Below are 6,960 nucleotides of genomic sequence, written 5' to 3'. Positions count from 1 at the left end.
AGCTCTTGCTTTTTCCATGATCCAGCGGATGTTGGCAATTTGATCTCTGGTTCCTCTGCCTTTTCTAAAACCAGCTTGAACACCAGGAAGTTCACGGTTCACATATTGCTGAAGCCTGGCTTGGAGAATTTTGAGCATTACTTTACTAGTGTGTGAATAAACATGGTATAAAACTACAAATAAACATGGAAAATAGTCTATCTGCCTATAATCAAATAAACACTGCTTTGAAAATATAAAGAGGTAACTTGCCTATTATATCAGCAAAATGATTTTTAAATGATAATATCTAATACTTGTAACACTAGTGAAATTGGTATTCTTCACTCCAGTGAAAATAGCATAACCTTTTAGAAAACAGCATTTCACTGTATGTGTGCGAGCTCAGTCGCTTAAGTCATGTCTGACTCTTTGTGACCCCATGGACTGTAGCCAGCCAGGCTCCTCTGTCCAGGGAATTTTTCAGGCAAGAATACTGGAGTGGGTTGCCATTTCATCCTCTGGGGAATTTTTCTGACCCATGGATAGAACCCAAGTCTCCTGCATCTCCTGCATTGGCAAGCAGATTCTTTACCACTGAGCCTATCTGGGAAGCTCCTTACTATGTACAAAGGGCCCTAAAAGTGTTCACAACTGTTGATCTAATAGTTCCATATCTAGGAATCTTTTACAAGAAATTAGTATAAAAGGGGAAATTTATATGCACTGGTATGTTACTTTCAGTATTATTTATAAAAAAAAAAACACCTAAATATCCCATTGTAAGACAATGACTAAATAAATGTGATGTCATTAATTGTGAAATATTGAGCAGTTGTTAAATATATGCAGTTATATGCTTACAAACAAATATTATGTTAAAGAAAGGAAAAAAGCTTGTAGGAATACCATAATAATAACTCTGTGTAAAGATTAGGATAAATTGTTAAAGAAACTGACAAGAAAACATTCAGTTATACATAAAAGTTTATCACAAGTTCATTTCCATAAGATGTTCCACTGGGTGCTAAATAAAGATATTTGTGAAATATGGCTTGTCATATTTGTTGATTATGACTCATCTTTGGGCATTAGTGTCATTCCTTGGAATGGGAGGCAAAGAACTGGGACTGTCTGCACAAAAATATGGCCATGGCCTGGAAGAACCACAGTGTGATGGCAGTAAATAAGTGTGTCAGAACTTGGACCCCATCCAAATTCTAGATTTTTACTGACACCAAAAGTTTTTATCAAGCTGGGATATTGCTTTGTGAAGGAATATAATGCTCTTGATAGACTGAAGCCTGACAACCAGGTCAGTTCAGTTCAGTTGCTCAGTTGTGTCCTACTCTTTGCGACCCCATGGACTGCAGCAGGCCATGCTTCCCTGTCTATCCCAACTGCCGGAATTTACTCAAACTCATGTCCATTGAGTCGGTGATACCATCCAACCATCTCCTCTGTCGTCTCCTTCTCCTCCTGTCTTCAATCTTTCCCAGCATCAGGGTCTTTTCCAACGAGTCAGTTCTTCCCATCAGGTGGGCAGAGTATTGGAGTTTCAGCTTTAGCATCAGTCTTTCCAGTGAATATTCAGGGCTGATTTCCTTTAGGATGGACTGGTTGGATCTCCTTGCAGTCCAAGGGACTCTCAAGAGTCTTCTCCAACACCTCAAAAGCATCAGTTCTTCTGCACTCAGCTTTCTTTATAGTCCAACCCTCACATCCATACATAACTACTGGAAAAATCATAGCTTTGACTAGACGGACCTTTGTTGGCAAAGTAATGTCTCTGCTTTTTAATATACTGTCTAGGTTGGTCATAGCTTTTCTTCCAAGGAGCATCTTTTATTTTCATGGCTGCAGTCACAATTTGCAGTGATTTTTGAGTCCCCCCAAAATAAAGTCTGTCACTGTTTCCATTGTTTCCCCATCTATTTGTCATGAAGTGATGGGACCAGATGCCATGATCTTAGTTTTCTGAATGTTGATTTTTAAGTCAACTTTTTCACTCTCCTCTTTCACTTTCATCAAGAGGTTCTTTCTGGAATTGGCTTAAAGTAGGGAATGCTTTCATTCCAAGTTTCACCAAATATGCACCATGTCCTTGTGTTGACAGATCTAGTTAAGCCCCCCATTTAGGTTCTTGGTTTTTACACTTCTGAATCATACCTTCTAATTCTTCTATCTCTTGAATTTTCCTGCCACTGTCTTCTTACTCCTTATTTATTTCAGAGGAAGCAGAGAGATATATGAATGACAATTTTATTGGCACACATTTGGAAGCTGCAATTAGCATAAATAAAGATATATATATATATATATATACACACACACACATATATATAGACTCATGGCCAGAGATATTTTATAAATGATTGCAGTTGATACCAGATATTTATTTTCAGTTCAAGTCTCACATTACAAACTTGTAACAAGAAACATATCTCATCTTGGAAAAGAGCTTTTGTAGAACATTAGAAAAACATATGCATTTGAGGAAAAAAGATATCGAATACATCAGAATGACAATTGAGTTATGGTTGTGAGTTTGATGTAAAATATTTTATTTTAATCATCTAAACTATACTTATGTTATTTTCTCCAGTCTAAGCATTAAAATAATTCTGGTTGATTCTGAAGAAATTAAAATACACCCTAATGTCTTCTAGCTTAAAAAAAAAAAGTATTTTTCAAAGTATGAAGGGTTTCTGTTACTGAGGACAATCCAAAATCTGCTATAGATTTTTATGTGTGTGTGTGTGCTATAGATTAAGAAACCAATTCTTAAAAGCATTTCCCCAAATTTTTTTGGAAGAAGGCAGCACCAAAATAATGAATGGATCATTTCCAAAGGGGAAAATTTCATGAATCTGACTATTTTCTGTATGTGTGTTTCAAAAGCTATCATGCTTTCTCATAGGCTTATTTATGCATGTAATTATCTGATTTTCTTTTAAAAGAGTGTTCTGGACATGTACATACTACTATTTTAAAAATGGATAACCAAAATGACCTCCTGTAGAGCACAGGGAACTCTGCTCAATGCTCTGTGGCAGCCTGGATGGGAGGGGAGTTTGGGGGAGAATGGATACATGTATATGTAAGGCAGAGTCCCTTTGCTGTACACCTGAAACAATCACAACATTGTCAGTGGGCTATACACCAATACAAAATAAAAAGTAAAAATATAGAGTGTTCCAGTTAACTATTGTTACATCGATGCAGCATAAAGTCTCAGTAGCATACAACAGTAAGCTCATGAATGAGTAGATTAGGTGGAGGTTGGCTCACGTGCACTGGTCTCAGCTGAGTGTTACCTGTCAGGCTGCAGTGGCTGGAGTGGCTTTCTTCTCACTGAAGGTCTAGGCTAGATGGGTTTAACCTGCCTCTCATCCTCCTTGGAGCCATCCAGTTCCAGTTCTTCTTGTGGCGACAGCAGAGGAACAAGATGGCCATCAGAAAAATTCATGTCTAGGCTTTGGGCTCTCCCTTCCTCTGCCAGTGAAGAAAGCAAGCCACAAAGTACAGCCCAACATGAAGGGCAGGAAATATATCAGGCCATTGTGAGGCCTTGGCAAGGGAAGGGTGGAGAATCGGAACCCATCTTTCAGTCTACCTCAAAGAAGGAGAAAGATGAAAGACAGTGCCATAAAAACAGAAAATGATCAAATAGTACACTAGGTACCCACATCACAAAGGGTGATAATTTGAAAAGAAGCAGTCATTCTGCTGACTTTCCTTAGCCTAACTGATAGTGTTAACTCTTTGCCCATTTTTGCTCAATTTAGAAATTTAAGGCAGCAAATTACAGAGAACAGAGTGTATGTCTCATACTGAATCTTTCAGTCATTTTGACCAAAGCAGCAGAAATAAGAAGGCTTCTGAACACTGCCCCAAGTAAAACTTTTAGAAAGAAATATTGATTTCTTTTTTTCTAGTCTAAAGCAAGTCCAGCCTATGCCAGCCTCAGAGTACTTGAAGGATCTCGGTACGCCAACATAAGAATTGCAGACAATTGTCTGCTTTCAGATCAATGCTGGTGAAGGGAAGAGTGTCTGTGCCCTGTAGCTAGGGAATATGAACAAAAGGGCTTCATTGGCCTTCTCCATCACTGGATTTGACATTGATTTCCAATTTTTAAAAAAGGAACCCAAAGTTAGTTGACTCCCTATGGAGTCAAATATGAGAATCGAACAGCTGCTACCATAGCACAGACGGCAATTTTTCAGAGGGTTTAAGAAGGAAGTAGAAGACCTTTCCTCCCTGAGTGAACTGCTCATTTAGGATCTTTTCAGCAGTTTCTACTCAGTCAAGAAGCTGCTAATACTTGAATTGCTTAAAACTCCAGGTTTAACAACAACTTAAATGAAATAAAAAAGGGGATAAATATCCCCAAATGCTAAGACAGATGTACATTTAACAGATATCATAAATCTTCTTACTCTAAGAAAAGTGGATTTCAAGTTCTGGTTGTGGTGCCAGCAGACTCATTGACTTAGGGAAGTATTTTAACTTCTCTTCGCTTCATCCTTAATCTGTTTCCTTATTTGTAAAGTGAGGCAGGGTACAATGTCACCAAAGAAGCTGGCTTCCTCCCGGCAGCATGAGGCTTACCAGCAATCTGGAGCTAGTCCTCTGTTTTGCAAGTAGAGAAACTTTGAAAAGAAAAGCCCACACAAGATTACTTAAAAAACTGGAAATAGAACTGCCATACGACCCGGCAATCCCACTGCTGGGCATACACATGAAGGAAACCAGAATTGAAAGAGACACATGTACCCCAATGTTCATCGCAGCACTGTTTACAACAGCTAGGACATGGAAGCAACCTAGATGTCTATCCGCAGATGAATGGATAAGAAAGCTGCAGTACATATACACAATGGATGAGTACAATGGTACATATACACAATACACCTCTAATGAGGTGGATGAAACTGGAGCCTATTATACAGAGCGAAATAAGTCAGAAAAAAAAACACCAATACAGTATATTAATGCATATATATGGAATTTAGAAAGATGGTAACGATGACCTTATATGCGAGACAGCAAAAGAGACACATGTAAAGAACAGACTTTTGGACTTGGTGGGAAAAGGCGAGGGTGGGATGATTTGAGTGAACAGCATTGAAACTTGTATATTATCATATGTGAAATAGATTGCCAGTCCAGGTTCAATGCATGAGACAGGGTGCTCAGGGCTGGTGCATTGGAATGACCCTGAGGGATGGGATGGGATGGGATGGGAGGGGAGTTTCAGGATGGGGAACACATGTACACCCATGGCTGATTCATGTGAATGTACGGCAAAAACCACCACAATATTGTGAAGTAATTAGCCTCCAATTAAAATTAATTAATTAAAAAAATAAAGGCTGCACCTAAAGAAAAAAAAGCACACACATGGTTTAGTTTAGAAGGCAATCTCTGGAGTCTAGCTTGATGAAAATCCAACCCTGTCACTGGTTATATTGTGATCTTGGGCAAGTCGTGTGGACCCTCTGTGCTTCAATTTTTGCACTTGTTACATGGGCAAAAATACTGCCTGTCTTATTGGTTGTTACATAACATTTGCAAAATGGTTAACCCAGTGGTTTGTAGTAAATAGTCAAGGACTGTTAGCATATATATGTCTTCTTTCCCAGCATTCATTCCTCTTCCTTTTCTTTAAAAGTATATTAATTTTGGGACTTCTCTGGTGGTCCAGTGGTTAAGAATCTGCCTTGCAATGCAAGGACACGGGTTCAATCCCTGGTCTGGGAACTAAGATCCCACATGCCACGAAACAGGTGAGCCCTTATGCTACAACTAGAGAAAAGCTGTACACCGCAACAAAGACCCAGCACAGCCAAAGTTAAAAAAGAGAGTATGCTAATTTTGTTCTTGTGTCCACCCTGCCCTCCTCTGTGCAGTCGATGGAAGGGAGGAGACTAATTGACTTCAGCTTTTCAGGTGTTCCTGATTATTTGAACCCAGTAATTTTCAAATTCTTATGCCATCAGAATGACTTTGTTTAAATAGTAACATCGTACTATTTAAACTTCAGAGTAACCCAGTGAAGCAAGTATTCTTGTTATGCCCATTTTGAGGATGAAGAAATGGAGGCCCAGAGAGGGTGGTTAACTTGCCCAAAAGTAACCCAGCACTGAGAGAGTGGGATTTGAGCTCAGGGGTTTCTGGATCCTAATCCAAAGGCCAAATCATAGTGGCTTCATCACACTCTCAATGGCAGAGATCTTCCTTTCCAGTGAGGGGTTTCCCGTCTATCCACAGCGGAGTGTTAGCCTACCAGGGAAGCTAGATTAATTCCAGAGGTGGCTGACTACACATGGTGTTGAGAAAAGAGTTGTTGTTCAGTTGCTCAGTCATGTCTGACTCTTTGTGACCCCATGGACAGCAGCATACCACGCTTCCTTGTCCTTCACCATCTCCCGGAGTTTGCTCAAACTCATGTACATTAAGTTGGTGATGTCATCCAATCATGTCATCCTTTGTCATCCCCTTCTGCTCCTGCCCTTAATCTTTCCCAGCATCAGGGTCTTCTCAAATGAGTTGGCTCTTGACATCAGGTGGCCAAAGTATTGGAGCTTCAGTTTCAGCATCAGTCCTTCCAATGAATATTCAGAGTTGATTTCCTTTAGGATTGACTGGTTTGATCTCCTTGCAGTCCAAGGGATTCTCAAGAGTCTTCTCCAACACCAGAGTTCAAAAGCATCTATTCTTCAACACTCAGCCTTCTTTATGCTCCAAATTTTACATCCATACATGACTACTGGAAAAATCATAGTTTTGACTATATGGACTTTTGTCCGCAAAGTAATGTCTCTGCTTTTTAATACACTGTCTAGGTTTGTCATAACTTTTCTTCTAAGGAGCAAGCATCTTTTAATTTCTTGGCTGAAGTCACTATCTGCAGTGATTTTGGAGCCCAAGAAAATAAAGTCTATCACTGTTTGCATTGTTCCCCCATCTATTTTC

Source organism: Bison bison, unplaced genomic scaffold (genome assembly GCF_000754665.1).
Source record: "Bison bison bison isolate TAMUID 2011002044 unplaced genomic scaffold, Bison_UMD1.0 scf7180017864529, whole genome shotgun sequence".
Classification (NCBI taxonomy): domain Eukaryota; kingdom Metazoa; phylum Chordata; class Mammalia; order Artiodactyla; family Bovidae; genus Bison; species Bison bison.
Note: the sequence above shows the minus strand (reverse complement) of the source record.